Consider the following 17,394-nt stretch of genomic DNA (forward strand, 5'->3'; position numbering starts at 1 on the left):
ATTTTGGTAGTTTGGAAATCAAACTCTTGTCACTTTAATTCTAAATCCCGTTCTGGTCTATTTACTCGAGATCACAGCAGAGTTCTAAAGAGGCCCAATGTCTGCTTGAGAAACAACATCTCATCTTCTATCTGGGCACGTTGCAGCCTCTGGGCACCCCATCGATATGAACAATTTCAGGCGAGGCATTTTCATTGTTTCTATCAGAACTGGCAACTTCTGTACTTCATCGATCCGCGATGTCACCTCTGTTGTTTTTTTCTCTCGACTGACACTCCTGATCTGCAGGACATTTACAACATAGAGTATATAATGGTACAGCATAGGAGCAAGTCCTTCCACCCACAACATCTGTGCCGACCACAATGCCAACCTAACCAAAACCATCTTCTTGCACATGCTCTGCATCCCTCTATTCCTTGCCTGATCATGTCTCTCTCTACATGTTGTTATCGTATCTCCTTCCACAATCTCCCCTTGCAGTGCATTCCGGACACCTACCGCTCTGCGTAAAATACTTGCTTAGAAAAGCACCTTTGCCATTTTGCCTCCTCTATTTCCAACCTATGCATTTTAAAGAGGTTTTATATGATCATTGTGTATCTTTTCTCTCCCTAGCTCCCCTCATTAATCGATCAACCACTTGGCTTAATCATCAGCTTGTCACCACAGCAAAGTTGGCATTACTCAAAAAGAAACAATCCTTTTGCTCTATCCTCCTCTTTGCAAGTTAAGAGCAACACATTTTTTTTTTCCCATTTCTGATGAAAGGCCCTTTTATCATTCTATTTCTCTTTCCACAGATGCTGTCGGATCTGTTGGGTAATTGCAGCATTTTCTGTTTATTTTAATTCTGTGTCAATTTTGTTTTCTAAACTTGCAAACTAGAGAAAAGTTTTTAGAGCAACATTTAACTCAAAACAGTTTGCTGTTCCAGAAAGTTGCATACCAGCTTGTTCATTTAAAACCACTTCTGCACAGTTACCAAAATAAAAATTACAGTAATTCCTCATTTCAAACAGAGTTGCAACAAGGTATTTCACAGATTAGATGCTAAGATCAGGATGGAGATATTACACAAATTCAATGAAAGCTTGGTTAATCAGATAAATTTCTAATGGATATCACAAAAAATGGGGCTACCCTGGCAGTGCATTCTGTTCCGGAGAGTGTTCCTGCACTGCAACACTTCTTGACCTGCTGAATGCTTTGCTCCCCATTTCTCCATACATTTACACACAATGTTTTTAGCCATTGTGGGTCAATTCGTAAAAACATGAGGACTTCCGCATTGCCCAAGGGAAGTCCATTCTCTCAACAATCTCAGGAAAATACCGTTTTTTGTGTCCTGAAAATGACCAGCTCCACATACGCATCTTACCATGAAACAATCTGTGAAACCTGCAGCATCACACACACCATATTTACAGGTAATTTAAGGATAATGCTCATCATGCTGATCACGCCAGCAATAACCCATATCATGCAAATCATTTTTTTCTTTTAAACAAAATCAGGGATTGGGCTAACAAATGAGTTAACTGTTAATCTGGTAATGACCATTTCCAAAAACACTCATAACTGGAATAGCAAAACAATTAAGTCTCTTATCAACATTGCAATAATTTTATTTTAGAAGAAAGAACCTTTTAATCAAAATTGTATTCAAAATATTTATCATGGGCAAAAATATTTGTGCAAGTTTCAGGAAAACAATTTTGTAAAATGAGGTCCATTTAACGTAACGTGGAGGAGCAGCACATCATATTTCGCTTGGGCAGATTACACCCCAGCGGTATGAACATTGACTTCTCCAATTTCAGGTAGTCCCTGCTTTTTCCTCCCTTTCCCAACTCTCCCTTTGCCCACTGTCTCCGCCTCTTCCTTTCTTCTTCCCGCCCCCACCCTCACATCAGTATGAAGAAGGGTCTCGACCCGAAACGTCGCCTATTTCCTTCGCTCCATAGATGCTGCCTCACCCGCTGAGTTTCTCCAGCATTTTTGTCTACCTTCCTTTTAACGTAATGACTTTGCAGAAACATGAACGCATTGCAGAGAAAATACAAAGACTGCAAGAATGCTTACAGATGAGATTTCTGTTGTGAAATGCCAGGTGCACTCATACACCTGGTTATTTTAAACCCAAATTACAGTATGATCCAGTTTCTGGCAGAGATGGTGTATTTGTCTGGCCATATTGGAGCACATCTCTATATTTCATCTTTATAGCTACACATGCAATCACTTGTTGGGAATAATTTAGCATTGCCTTTGTTTGAAAGAAGCTGGGGCCCTGTAATAATTATGTCCAAAACCATGGCTCATCACTTCCAGTAACCCTAAAGACGTTGTGCCTGGCATAATCCCAGCCACCTCTCATTGTCTGTACTTGACTTCAGTAACAAGTGATTGAGAAGTCACTTCATTAGAAGCATGCAGATAAACGGAAAATGGTGTCAAATTCACAAAATCTTACCTGAAATGTGTCAGTGCAGCCTTTGATAATCATAGGGATTAGGGTCGAAGAAATCTTCAACAGCAGAACAGCAGAATAGATTCTGAAGAACACTCAGCAACCTGAAACAATAATTTTGTACCTCTCTTCAAAGATGCTGCTGGATCTGCAATGTATTTCCCGCAATTTTCTGGCTCTGTTTCAGAATTTCGGCATCTTTGTTCGTGTGTTTTGTTTCTTGTTCCAAAACAACAAGTCAGGCACGTGCCGTGTAGGCAAGGTAGGCAGTGCCTACCCTGAATAAAATTATAAAATGGTAACTATTAAATATAAATAGTAAAAGCACGGGAGAATTATGCTTACCTAAGAGATAGATCTATTAGATAGGCAGAATTCTCCCATGCTTTTCATTCGCAGTACCTTTAACACACGGAAGTATGTGCTACTCATGTGCCGTTGACACTGCTTCAAGCCATCAGTGGCAACGGCCTAAAAAGGCAGCTGAAATTCTGCCTTTACACTGTGGACTGTGCGTGCACAGCGCAAGTTTCTTGGCGGGTTTTTCAAAGATGGATAGTGATTATCTTAAGAGTTTCCCTAAGCAATCTTATGAGGAAAACACCAAAATAATTAAAAATGGCAGACCAACGCCGGAACTTAAAGAACTTCAAAAGCACAAAGGAACAAAAATAATTATGACATTTAAAACAGCTTGCTACAACAGGAAAGAGTGGATATGCGGTTGTATTTTAACAAATAGAATGTGGTAAGTAAATTTCTTTAAGCTATATGTTTTTAAAAACTTTGGACGAAAAATTACTTTATAAAAGTCGACTGACAAATTACTTTATAAAAGTCAAGAGAACAATCTGTGCATGTGCGGTTTTCAAGATTTTTTCTTAAAAGCCGACTGACGGCTCACCGGGTAGAGAACAATCTGTGCATGCACGGTTTTCAGGATTTTATTAAAAAGCCGATTGACCAAAGATACTAACTGCCTACCGTGACTAATTAATCACGGCACGTGTCTGCAACAAATCTTAGTCCACTTTGATTGCACTGAATCAAGGTTGTGTTGTGAACTCTCGGTATATTGCTCACGTAAATATAAAGTAGATAAAGCTCATTGCATTTGATAAGTAATGGAAGATCTGAAGATCTGTTACAGGAATGGCAACAAAATGAATTAAGAAAAAAAGAGTAGGATGTAGCGGCACCTAGTGGTAGGGTGGAGAGGGCAGAATCCTCCTCATTGGTCGGTGCGGTCATGTGACAGCGGGGTGTTGGTTTTCACGGGGTTTTGGGGTGTGTTACGTTAGTTAGTCCGTGCTCCTCCCAGCGACAGTAGCGTATTATTGTTAGTGCAGTCAGACTCCCGAACTTCACGGGTTTTTGTTTGTTTTTATTAAATATAAAAAAATCTTTTCGCCCAACCGGTCTGGTGTCACTACAAGGAATCAAATTCCAAAATGGTAACATGTTAATGATGTCGGCCAAAACCCAAAGTACTGGAGAAACTCAGTAGGTCAGTTTAGTATATTTATTGTCACGCGTACCGAGGTACTGTGAAAAGCTTTTGTTGCGTGCAAACCAATCAGCAGAAAGACAACATGATTACAATCGAGCCATTAACAGTGTACAGATAAATGACAAAGGGAATAACGATTAGTGCAAGATAAAGCCAGAAATGTCCAATCAAAGTTTGAGGGTCTCCAATGAGGTAGATAGTAGTTCAAGACTGCTCTTTAGTTGTAGAAGGATGGTTAAGATGTCTGATAACAGCTGAGAAGAAACTGTCCCTGAATCTGGAGATGTACATTTTCACACCTATATCTTTTGCCCGATGAGAGGGGAGAAGAGGGAATAGCCAGTGTGCAACTCGTCCGTGATTATGACGCTGGCCTTGCCGAGTCAGCGAGAGGTATAAATGGAGTCAATGGAAGTGAGGTCAGTTTGTGTGATGGTCTGGGCTGCATCCACAATTCTCTGCAATTTCTTGTGGTTTTGGATGGAGCTGTTCCCAAAACAAGCTGTGATGCATCCTGATAAAATGCTTTCTACGGCACATCTGTAGAAGTTAGCGAGAGTTGGTTGGGGGCATAGAAACATAGAAAATAGGTGCAGAAGTAGGCCTTCGAGCCTGCACCGCCATTCAATATGATCATGGCTGATCATCCAACTCAGTATCCTGTACCTGCCTTCTCTCCATACCCCCTGATCCCTTTAGCCACAAGGGCCACACCTAATTCTCTCTTAAATATAGCCAATGAACTGGCCTCAACTACCTTCTGTGGCAGAGAATTCCAGAGATTCACCACTTTCTGTGTGAAAAATGTTTTCCTCATCTCGGTCCTAAAAGATTTCCCCCTTATCCTTAAACAGTGATCCCTTGTTCTGGACTTCCCCAACATCGGGAACAATCTTCCTGCATCTAGCCTGTCCAACCCCTTAAGAATTTTGTACATTTCTATAAGATCCCCCCTCAATCTTCTAAATTCTAGTGAGTACAAACCGAGTCTATCCAGTCTTTCTTCATGTGAAAGTCCTGACATCCCAGGAATCAGTCTGGTGAACCTTCTCTGTACTCCCTCTATGGCAAGAATGTCTTTCCTCAGATGAAAACTTTACGCAATACTCCAGGTGTGGTTCACCAAGACCCTGTACAACTGCAGTAGAACCTCCCTGCTCCTGGTGAGCTTCCTAGGCCTTCTAAGGAAGTAGAGGCTCGAGTGTGCTTACTTGGCCCTTGCTTCAATATGTACGGTCCCGGAGAAGTTGTTGGTGATATTTACTCCTTGGAATTTGAAGTTTTCAACCATCTCTACTTCGGTGCCGTCAATGCAAACTGGGGTAATTGTACAGGTGCACAACCTTTTATCCGGTGTTCCGGAAACCGAAAAACTCCGAAAACCGGCCATTTTTTCCAGGATGTCGTCTGCACACCAAAGCTCGCGTTTGGCGCCAAACTTGACCCGAAACGACCCACGGTCAACCCAGGTCTGTACTACTGTAGCGGCTGCCTCCTCCCCGGAGACCGGGGAGACACTTAAACATCTGTAAATCATTGCTTAAATGTTAGTCAGTTAGTTTGGAGGGCTTTTATGTGAAGGGGGGGGGGGGGGGGGGGGGTGAAGGGGTAAACTTTAATTCTTAGTCCCCTACCTGGTCGGAGAGGCGGGGAGCGGTCAATGCCTTACCGGGTCGCCGTGCAGTTAGCTCCGCAGCGCTGTGGCCGCCAACTCCTAGCTGGAGCTGCGGGTGTCCGGCCGCGGGCGGCGCCGGTTGTGGCTCCGACCCCGGCAACTCTACCCCTGGCTGCGCGGCGCTCCAAATCCAGTGCCACCCGCGGCCGGACGACCGCAGCCCCAGCTCCGCGAATGTTGGGAGTCCGCGGCGTCGCAGCGCTGGGATACCAGCGGGGAGCAGGCAATGCCTTACCGGGTTGCCGTTCGGTAAGCTCCGGAGCGCTGTGGCCGCTGACTCCCAACATTAAAAGGTTGTGCACCTGTACCACATTGTCGATCACTATTGAAAGGCAGCATCGGTGCAGGGTTGGGACTCCTCTTCAGACTTATGTATGCCAACCTACTACATTCTCAACAATTACAAAATAAAAATACTAGATGTTTGAAAGAGCTTTGAATTGACATATTAACCCATTTTCCTGTGTAAAGATGTTTATCAATTTGAGTATCAAATTCTAGTTTTTTAATCTACAATCTTCCAACGATATGCAATATCATTGTGGAATTAAATTTCCAAAGTACTTGCTCCAAATACAGACAACAGAAAATGGAACAGTGTACACCTTGGTAAATTATTAAAATGCAATGGCAACTTCTTTGCTCTAAAATTTTGAAATCAGTAAACTAAGGCCATTAGTTGCCATAAATTAGTGCAAATAATCACTCAGTATGATTGTGTCACAGAGACTATCTTATTCAATCTCTTGTTATTAGCTATACTATCCTCCTTTCATGTGGTTCCATTATCATAAGCAGTTATAAGCAGAAAATTAGTTTAGTTTTAGTTAAGAGATACAGTGCGGAAACAGGCCCTGTGGCCCACTGAGTCCACGCCAACCAGTGATCCCTGCCCATTAACACTGTACTACACACACTTAGAGTCAATTAACAATTTGCCAAGGTAATTAACCTACAAACCTGTAAGTCTTTGGAGCATGGGAGGAAACCGGAAATCTGAGGGGAAACCCACACAGGTTATGGGGAGAACATATAAAATCCGTACAGACAAGTCAGGGTCGAACCCGGGTCTCTGACGCTGTAGGGCATCAACACAAGGCTGAGCCACCGTGCTACATTATCAATATTAACAATAGTTTGGGAAACATTTACTCTATGATAAAGGTTGATATGTTAGAAGAAACCTGACTTGAAGATGCACAGGCTGAACTAAAGAATAAAAAGAAGGGGCATTCATACTGTTGGAAGTGTACTATGGAGCTCACCACGACTGAGCGAGCCTGAACAAGTCTATATGCAAGCTTTTAAAAGGTGCAAAAACACGGGTATTCCAATTGCACCAATGTTAATTTGGATGCAGTCACGACCTGAGCAGCAATTTAAAAACGCTAAGTGACAAATTTAAAGAAGTGAAAGTTAAGAAGCCATGAAGTACAGAAGACAGAACAGGGGTGACGTCACTCGCAGCGCGAGCAGAGGCAGGCAGTCAGATCCATTGTGACATTATCAGCAAGACCATCTCGTTTATTTTCTAAGTTATTTGAGATTTGTGAACATTTTCATAATAACTCGAGAAATAATGCATGAAATTTTCAGATAAGGCAATTTTTGACAGCATGGCGTAAATCTCTATCGGAATATGTAAACATTTTACCGTTAGTGCGTCGTGTTTTCAAGGAGATGTGAAACGCACACGAACATCACACACACAAATACACACACATCCAAGATCAGAGTTTTATAAGTATAGGGATATTGCAGCTTCAACAGCAGAGTTCTGAACTTATTTTCAGGTATAAAGCTGGGCTGGTGAAAAGAGCATCAGTGGGCAAGTGTTTTTTACGCGTCCAGGAGGAGATTCAACGTAAACCGTAATCAGCTACATGAAGGTAAATCAGTCAGAGAAGTGGAAGAGGGGGATTCCCAGGGGTAAAATGGGGTTAAAAAATGTTCCACAAAGTAACAAGTTGGGACTGACAAATACAAAACATATGGATGTCAAGGTGTACAGATGGCAATATAAGACAATAATAAAAGTAAGTTTATGCCCGACACCAAGAGCTGAAATAGAGCAGAAAGAATAAAAGGGAAATGGAATGAAATTAAATGTAAAATTAGGAAAACAGAGTAGAAAGGTTCTGCCAAGTAAAATCAAACAATTCCAAGACATATTATATGTACATAGAGAACAAACGAGTCCATAAGAGGAGGGCCTCTTAGGAACCTAAAAGTCAGTCTGTGGATACGAAGTCTGTTGTTGTTTGTTCATTTGTTCCGGTGAAGGCGCTGTGCACACGGCAACCAGCCAACAGTCACGTCTTTTTATTTTTGTTTTCACTTTTAATTTCAAGTTTTTCGTGTATTTTGTTGTGTTTTGTTACTGTTGGCAGACCAATTTCCCTCCGGGTATGAATAAAGTTTTCTCATATTGTATCGTATCACATTGGGTTGAGCACCTTTGAAAAGAAGGTTGAGCATCTTTGAAATGGGCAATTCCATGGCCAGGATAAAATGCAACCCAGGCATACAATTGGACAAGTTCTGACCATCATTTTTCAATCTTTTCTCACTCCCTGGGTGCTGTCACAGGTTTAGAAGACTGCAAATGTTGTACCATTACGTAAAAGGAGAAAATAACATAAACCGAGTAACTACTGCTCAGTAAAATTAACAGACGGGAGGCAAATTAATGGAGTCAATTCTAAGAAATAGTATGAACTTTTGTTTTGAACCAGGTGAATTTCACAGGACTGCAGGATCCAGGGCCCCAGTTTGCAAGAGCGAGCAATGTGAACCTGGGCCCCAATATGTCAGAGGAAGCCCGGGAATCTGCACCCACTGAACCAGAAGCTGAACCAACGGAATAACCGAATATTTGACTTTACTTTTAGACTTTAAACTTTAGAGAAAGAGCATGGAAACGGGCCCTTCGGCCCACCTAGTCCGGGTTGACAAGCGATCCCCCAAACACTAGCACTATTCTGCACACTAGGGACAGTTTTACAATTGTGAGGAGGACAATTAACTTACTCACCTGGGCGTCTTTGGAATGTGGGGGAAATCGGAGCATCCGGAGAAAACCCATGCGCTCACAGGCAGAACATACATACCACATACAGACAGCACCCGTAGTCAGGATTGAACCCGAGTCTCTGGCGGTGTAAGTCAGCAACTTTAGCGCTATGCCACTGTACCGCCCTAATTGAATAGCGGATTAGAGTTTTATTAGCTCTCACCATGGCACGGTCAAGCACCGCCTGCCCCACCAGTGACAAAGTCTCACAAGAGAAAACCTCAGCCACCTCAGATAAACAGAACTGTTGTGGAACAATATTATTATCAACCCACAAGTAGAGAACTCCAATCTTTTTGTAATAAATGTTGCCATTAAATCTACTTTCCCAAATAATTTGTCATAATAAGTTTGTAAACTTGCAAAAGAACATCCAAGACTGGATACCCACCATTTCCACCCCTATGTTCTTTAAAAATAACCTGTTTCTCTATTTGTCCAACTAAAATGGATAACACTATTCTCAGAATGATATTGCATCTGTCACATACTTACCAACTCACTATCTATGTTATTCTGTAGGTTCCTTACATCTTCCTCACACCAAACTTTCTCCTTTGGTTTAGTATTATCAGCACACTTGGATGCATTACATTTAACCCTGTCATCTGTTACTGAGACAGACAATAAATAGCTCAAAAGCACACAAAGTGCTGGAGTAACTCAGCGGGTCAGGCAGCATCTCTGGAGAAGATGGATAGGTGACGTTTTGGGTCTGGACCCTTTTTCAGACAAAAAAATCAATAGCTCAAGTCTATGTTTCTATGTTTCTAATCACTAAACTTTGTAGCTCCAAACAATGAAAGCTTATCTAAAATTGGCTTATTCTCAACTCGATTATTGTTTTTAAACCAACTTTCAATCAATGCTTTTCTCAGCTTCAAACTAAAATTAGTTTTCCGTGATCCCAAGAGTCCTGGAAGGGACAATGAAATTCTTACTTGCTGCAGCACAACAGAATATGTGAATATGTAAACATTGTATATAATGGGGAAAAAAAGAAAAAGTTCAATAAATAACAAATATAGTGCTAATAACAAATAATAATATAGTATTTTGCAGTTCAGAGCTCATAGCTTATTCGTAGTGTTTAATAGGCTGTAGGAAGAAGCTGTTCCTGAAACTGGACATTAGTCTTCAGGCTTCTGTACCTTCTCCCTGCTGGCAGTGGTGAGATAAGTGTGGCCAGGATGGTGTGGGTCCTTGATGATTTTGGCTGCCTTTTTGAGGCAGTGACTACGATAGACCCCTTCGACGGTGGGTAGGTCAAAGCCGGTGACAGACTGGGCAGTGGTCACAACTTTTTGTAGTCTTTTTCGCTGCTGGAAGTTCAAGTTGCCGAACCAGGCCACGATGCAACCAGTCAGAATGCTCTCGACCGTGCACCTGTATCATGTTGTCAAACGCTGTTTCTAAAAGACAAATACACCCCCATCTCGTGTTTCGTCCTTATCTAACCTGCAAGTGAAATCCTCTTAATACTCCAAAAAAAATATTTACCAAACTAAATATTGTCTTCTTAAATCTCTGCTATGAATTTGTCAGCTTTTAGTTTTCTTAATTTCTCCAGTTATTTCGGTTCCAACGTATTTATCTTAAACTCCTCACTACCATAAAACTACTGATTCACTGCTAATTCCATTGAATTCAAGTTATGAGCTATGAAGCGTAACATTTGTCAGTTACTTCCCCCCCAAAATTGACAAAAAGTAACAAATCAAATCAGCAGTAGTAAGAACATAGGCCAGACTTTTACTTCATATGAACAAGTAGATTTGCATTACACTGGGTTAGAGTACCTTACTGCAAAGCCCTTTATTTTCCTCATTAGACCACCAACTAAACAAAAGGACTAATATATTTCTTAATGGGGGCTGTCTCTGAATATTTATATTCATAACAGAGCAATTTATTTTTAAAATTAATCCGGGCATATCTTCCTGCCCTCTTCTTTAATGCAGCTGAATCAATTAACTATCATGTTCTTCATCGAGGCATGTCCAATATGAAAACCATACCAAGCAGAAGTGTGTCTGACACCATGCATTAATCTTATTTCTTTCTCTTGAATTCTTCATGGGCCAGGGACTTTAGAGATCAAAGTCAAACAGGGAAAGTTGAAAATTACTTTTGAAACAATTTCTGCAAATGTTACCATCTTTTTCCAGAGAACCACCTGCATTATTAAAATAAAATTTAACCAACAAAGCTGCAAGAATCTAATTCAGAACAGGGTGATAAATCTTGCAATGAAAGAAATTCAGAAAGTTATATGCTGTTTAGACCAATTAGTTAACTATATTAACAGCAGGTTAAGTGCCAAATACTGATCCATCATGACATAAGTGACCATTTCTCTGAGAGCTCATTAACTGTGAATTATCAGATGCTGCCCACTGCTGTGTTTAGCAGTGAATAAGCTATCTTTGCAGTTTGGTCACCTGCATGAATAAATTGGGGTTTTTTCCTGGCACTCTCTCAGCCTTTTCAGTTGACAGCTTGCCATGAAACCATCTTGCAATATATCCTCTCCAGACCTATAATTTGACCACTAACCAAGTTAATTTACTGCATTTCAGAAACGACACTGCGGCATATTTGAAGATGTCAAATGCTCAATACACCATTTATGCTTTAAGATTGTCATGGCATTTCCACTAGAATGGGCTGAGATACAATTACTTGTTCTTTTTAGATTCTTGACAGTAAGAATCAGGATATTTTGTGCGCTATTGGACGTGAACCAGTTCCATTTTGATGTTCATTGTGGAAATGCACATTAATGATGTGGTTGGAGACACAAGTCTGAAGTGTCCCGACCCAAAATATTCTTGCTATTGAGGGAGTGCAGCGTAGGTTCATGAGGTTAATTCCAGAGATGGCTGGACTGTCATATGTTGAAAGAATGGAGCGACTGGGCTTCTATATAAACTGGAATTCAGAAGGATGAGAGGATATCTTATTGAAACATATTAGATTATTAAGGGATTGGACACGCTAGAGACAGGAAACATGTTCCCGATGTTGGGGGAGTGCAGAACCAGGGGCCACAGTTTAAGAATAAGGGGTAGGCCGTTTAGAACAGAGATGAGGAAAAACTGTTTCACCCAAAGAGTTGTGAATCTGTGGAATTCTCTGCCTCAGAAGGCAGTGGAGGCTGATTCTCTGGATGCTTTCAAGAGAGTGTTAGATAGAGCTCTTAAAGATAGCGGAGTCAAGGGATCTGGGGACAAGGCAGGAGCAGGGTACTAATTGTGGATGATCAGCCATGATCACAGTGAATGGCGACGCCTGCTCGAAGGGCCGAATGGCCTACTCCTACACCTATTGTCTAATTTCATCTGTCCATTCCCTCCACAGGTACTGCCTGACCTACCGAGTTCCTTCAGCACTTAGTTTTTTGGCTTATGATGTGGCTCATATCAATGGATTGAAGGTGGTGAGCTCAGCATGAGTCAAGGGCACCAAGCTGTAAGAAGAGGGAGAGATAGGGAAGAAAGCCTCTAATGAGGAAAATTCATCCACCTCAGGTGCATTTCTCACCCATCGAGGACTGGAGGATATAGGTTTCAGGGAAACATTTAATAGGAATTTGAAGGGAAATCTTTTCACACAAAGGATGGTGGGTGTATGAAATAAGTTTCCAGAGGACGTGGTTGAGGCTGGGACTATCTCAACGTTTAAGAAACAGTTCCACAGGTACATGGACAGGACAAGTTTGGAGGGATATGGACCAAACACGGGCAGGTGGGATTAGTGTAGCTATGACTCTAGGACCGGAACAGGAGTGGGACATTTAACTATCACTAATTTTTAGTCAATACATAAGGCAGAATCAAGCAGACCATTATCGTAACACACTGAGGTTAATTTATCGATAGTCCTCAAAAATACTAACCAACCTACAAAGCACTTTGATTTTTGTAACAGAAGACGGTTGTTTCATTTTCACTGCTATGAAAGATGAGACCTCCAAGTCACAACCATGAGAATCCGAAGGGAACCTAACCATCTCCCATTCACAATTGCATTACCAATGTTGATTCTCCATCATCAAGATCCTTGAGAACAATAAACACACAACTTTAATCAGTCCAGCAGTTAATACTCTGGCTATTAAGGAAGGTTCAGGTGCTGGGTATCTTACAAGTTCCAGCCACTCCCCGTCTTACGCAATAGGCGACCTACATAAACTGGCACTTAAATAAACAATTCTTTAAGCCCATTGCTGAATTTCCGAATGCTACTGCAGGGCTCTCGCATAAAAAATTTTCCCCTCGCTTAAATTTTTTTCCCCGGGCAACCTTGGCAGCTTTTTAGGTTGCCAAATGACAGTTTAGGTGGTCATTTAAGATGGCTTGCATGACGCGTGCGATAATGTGCTCGGACGAAGTGCGTAGTTACCAGTCGGAATTATGCTCAATGAAGCATTCACATATTATTTCTGCTTCAAGTAAAGTCACAAACTAAACATATTCACCAATCAAGACATGATATATACCACAATGACATGCAGCAAAATTATAATACAGTTTCTCAACTATTTTTACACATTGCAATTAATGCAATTTCTATTATTTCTTTCCACTTCCGAACAATAATGTGGTTGGATTATTCAGTTTATGATCAACGTGTCAATAAATCCTGGACCATGATAACATATATGCTTAACCATGTACACTACAGATTGATGCAAGCATGTTTTCTGTGAAGGACCGAAAATTATCATGACATGGCCATAGCATGGGTCGTTATTGCTATTGGTACAGAAACACTCTCGCTTCCCCACATAATTTATCCACAACAAAATATACAGGTTGCAAGGAATTTTCTAAAGGCATTTTATGATAATAGCTGTTAAAACTGACTATACCCATCTGACAGGTTAAACATTACACTAACTAACAAGAGATGGCCAAAGGACATAAAAGCAGCAAATATTATTTTGATAATATGTTTAAAGGTGTCAAAACGCCACATTACTGGACATTCAGATTAGATGTATGTGTTGTGAACAGCAATGAAGATACCCAGTTTGTTAGCACCAAATTAAAAAAAAAATGTTGATAAACGCTTTTTCCATCATTCCCACTTCAGAATTAACGTTAAAATTTCAACTGAAATATCTCCTGACCAAATTTGTGATGTATATGACCGACTGTAGAAGTAAAACCTGGATAAATCCAACATATAGTTGTGAATGTTGCTCATTAAATAACTGCAGTACTGATACTCCATATTAAGAGCATTGATTTGCCGTTAAAATTAATTCTGTTATAACGTGTCAACGGGTAGCAGTGACAATCGAACATTGCGGTTTTAATGTTTCACGTATTCACAATGTAATTAATCCATCTTTTTGGATTAAAACAAATAATAACATTGGGAATTAAAACATATTTGATTGCATTCCGTTATCAAACAGTCAATGTTTAATCTGAAGACAGGGGGGGGGGGGGGGGGGGGGGGGGGGGGGGGGGGGGGGGTGTGAATCAGTGCAGGATGGGATCGCCAAGAGCTGCTGCCAAAGGGGGAGGCTGTTGGGATCTCCTCGCCACCGCCTCCCCTCCTCCGCGGAGGTTGGCTGGCGGGGCCGAATGGTGCAGATGCTTCAGAGGGAAGAAGAAGGCCTCCCTCCCTCCCTCCCTCCTCGGCGTGCTAGGGGGTCTGTTTGAAAACACCGTTGGCGGAGTGGCAGGCAGCGGTCACTATCAGGCGCGGCGGGAGGAGGAGGAGATGGAGCCGCCGCCGCCTCTGCTGCTGCTGTGCGGTGCCCGTCATTCACTCCGACCCTCACGCCACACTTAGCATCTTTCCCACGCATTACAGCCGACACAAAACGTCACGTTCCTTTTCTCCAGAGATGCAGCCTGACCCGCTGAGTTACTCCAGTTTTTTGTGACTATCTTCGGTATAAACCAGTATCTGCGTGCCAAGCCGGGCAAAATGACTCGGCGTTTAGGTTGCCAAGCAGCACTTTGGGTGGTCAGTGGCACCCGGGCAACCGCTAATTTGGAGCCCTGTAACTGTTGCTTGCAGCCATTAGATCGGGACCCAGCAGGTTTAGAGAGGCAGCGCAGGCAGGTTTTGCTATGATCCAAGGGTTTAATAAAAGTGAGCAACACAAATTTAATAATGGGAGGATGATGAGGGCTATGCGTCCACTTCATACAAATCAAAGCAACGCCCAGACTCTCAGCTCTTCCACTTTCAGTGCAACACTGAGAAGGCAAGTGATTGTTTCATTGCTGCGATGGAGCCTTTCTTCCCCTCGTTTAAAAATGCTGACACTATTTTACATGACTCTCTCTCGTCTTCCCTGGATTTGTTATTCACACACTTCTCCATCCATCCCATTGACATTCTGTTTACATTTCAATAGACAATAGGTGCAGGAGTAGGTCATTTGACCCTTCGAGCCAGCACCGCCATTCAATGTGATCATGGCTGATCATCCCCAATCAGTACCCCGTTCCTGCCTTCTCCCCATATCCCCTGACTCTGCTATTTTTAAGGGCCCTATCTAGCTCTCTCTTGAAAGCATCCAGAGAAACTGACTCCACCGAGGCAGAGAATTCCACAGACTCACCACTCTCTGTGAGAGAAAGTGTTTCCTCATCTCCGTTCTAAATGGCTTACTCCTTATTCTTAAACTGTGGCCAATGGTTCTGTACTCCCCCAACATCGGGAACATGTTTCCTGCCTCTAGCGTGTCCAAGCCCTTAACAATCTTAGTTTCCATGTAATGTGGTATCTAAATATCACTGCATGATGGCAGCTGACCACACAAAGTCTTGATCAGACATTATCTGCCCCAATCATCTGACCACAGGTTCAAGATAAAGTGATGACATTCCACTGATCAAATGTGTACCTTTAGTATTCCCACATCAAGCACTGGACTCAATTGGACTTGTAATTTCCTGAATTTCTGATTTCACTCATACCTCATTGAATCAAAAGACAATGAATAAAGATTTGATTTAAATGATTTCATTAATTTAACTGTTTATAAAGTTTATAAGAAAGCATACATTGGTTATGGAGAAACAAGGAACATTGGGCATGTAATGGATAGGACAGATTTCAAGGGATATGGGCCAAATGTGGGCAGAAGGAACTAGTGCACATGGAGTACCTTGGTCACCTTGGACAAGCTGGGCCAAAGGTCCTGCTACCGTAATACATGTCTCTGACTGTATGCAGATGCTGATTTACAAGTGCTGGAATATGGGTCGGGCAGCATCTCTGGAGAACAAGGATAGGTGACGCCGGATCAAAACTCTCCCTCAGACTGAATGTGGTGGTGTGGGGAGGGGAAAGAAAACTGGAAGAGAAAAGGGGCTGGGCAAAGCCTGGCGTGTGGTAGGTACCAGTGAGGGGGATGCTTTTGATAGGTAGATGATTGGACAAAGGCCAGAGATGGAACGACAAAAGATAGAAGTGCAAATTGTGAAGCCAGAGGAAGGAATATTGGTGGAAGAGAAGGGGGTGGCGAGAAATGGGTGCTCATCCAGGTGGAGCTCAGGGAAGTGGGGGAGGGGGGGGATTTGTAGGTAGTTACCCAAAATCGGAGAATTCAATATTCAAACAGTCAGGTTCCAGTTTGTGAGCGGCCTCACTCTGGCAATGGAGGAGGTCCAGAACAGAAAGATCAATATGGAAATGAGAAGGGAAGTTAAAATGCTTAGCAACCAGGCAATCCAGTTGGCCATGGTCAACCGAGCACAAGTGTTCGGCAAAGCGGTAATAGTCTCTGCTAGATCTCGCCGATGTAAAGGAGGCCACATATGGAACTCCATATGCTGTAGATGAGGAGAGGTACATGAACCTGTCTCACCTGGAAGGACTGCTGAAGTCCCTGGACAGATGAGAAGGAGGAGGTATAGAGACAGATATTACATCTCCTACGATTGCAGAGGAAAATACCTGGGGAGAGGGTGATTTGGGTGGGAAGGGATGAATGAACCAAGGAATTGCAGAGGGGACAGTCTCTGCAGAAGACAGAAAGGGGCAGAAAAGGGAAGATGTGACTGGTGGCCGGATTACACTGAGGGTGACGGAAATGTCAGAGAATGATATGTTGGATGCGAAGGCTGTTGGGGACAAAGGGGAGGACCAGGGTATCGCTACCTTTCTTCCATCTGGAAGCAGGGAGTGGGAGTAAGAGGAGATCTACAGGACCCAAAGGAGACAAGGGTGAGGGATCAATCCATGACAGCAGTGGCGAAGTTACATTTACTAATGAAAGGGGACATTTCTAAGAAAGGGGACATGCCCTAGAAGGAAAAGACTCACCATGGGTGCAGATGCAGCACAGTCAGAGAAATACAAGATACAATTTATCTGTCATTTGGACCCCTTGAGGTCTAAACGAAATGACATTTCTGCAGCCATACATTACAAACAAATAGACCCAAGACACAACATAATTTACATTTTACATAAACATCCATCACATTGCTGTGATGGAAGGCCAAAAAAACGTTTCCACTGCCCTACCCCCCCCCCGATGTCAGAGTCAAAGTCAAAGCCCCCGGCTGGCGATGGCGATTGTCCCGCGGTCATTAAAGCCACGCCGGGTGATGCAAGGTCGCCAACCGGGTTCTTGATGTTAGAGCCCCCGGCATGCGCTCGCAGATTCCCGCGACCATTCCAAGCCG

At 42.5% G+C, this 17,394-nt stretch overlaps 1 protein-coding gene across 4 annotated transcripts in view; it reads right to left on the bottom strand.

Annotated features, from left to right (window-relative positions):
• The window catches only part of tpk1 (thiamin pyrophosphokinase 1), a 349,575-nt gene that overhangs the window by 323,502 nt on the left and 8,679 nt on the right, over nt 1-17,394 (bottom strand). The window contains exon 3 of one of the 4 annotated variants that reach the window (XM_055656952.1): nt 2,477-2,577. The exons of the other annotated variants lie outside the window; for them this stretch is intronic. The gene's annotated coding sequence lies outside the window, so the exon portion shown is untranslated. The remainder of the gene's footprint in view (nt 1-2,476; nt 2,578-17,394) is intronic. 4 annotated transcript variants of the gene reach the window in all.

Source organism: Leucoraja erinacea, chromosome 2, assembly GCF_028641065.1.
Source record: "Leucoraja erinacea ecotype New England chromosome 2, Leri_hhj_1, whole genome shotgun sequence".
Lineage (NCBI taxonomy): Eukaryota > Metazoa > Chordata > Chondrichthyes > Rajiformes > Rajidae > Leucoraja > Leucoraja erinaceus.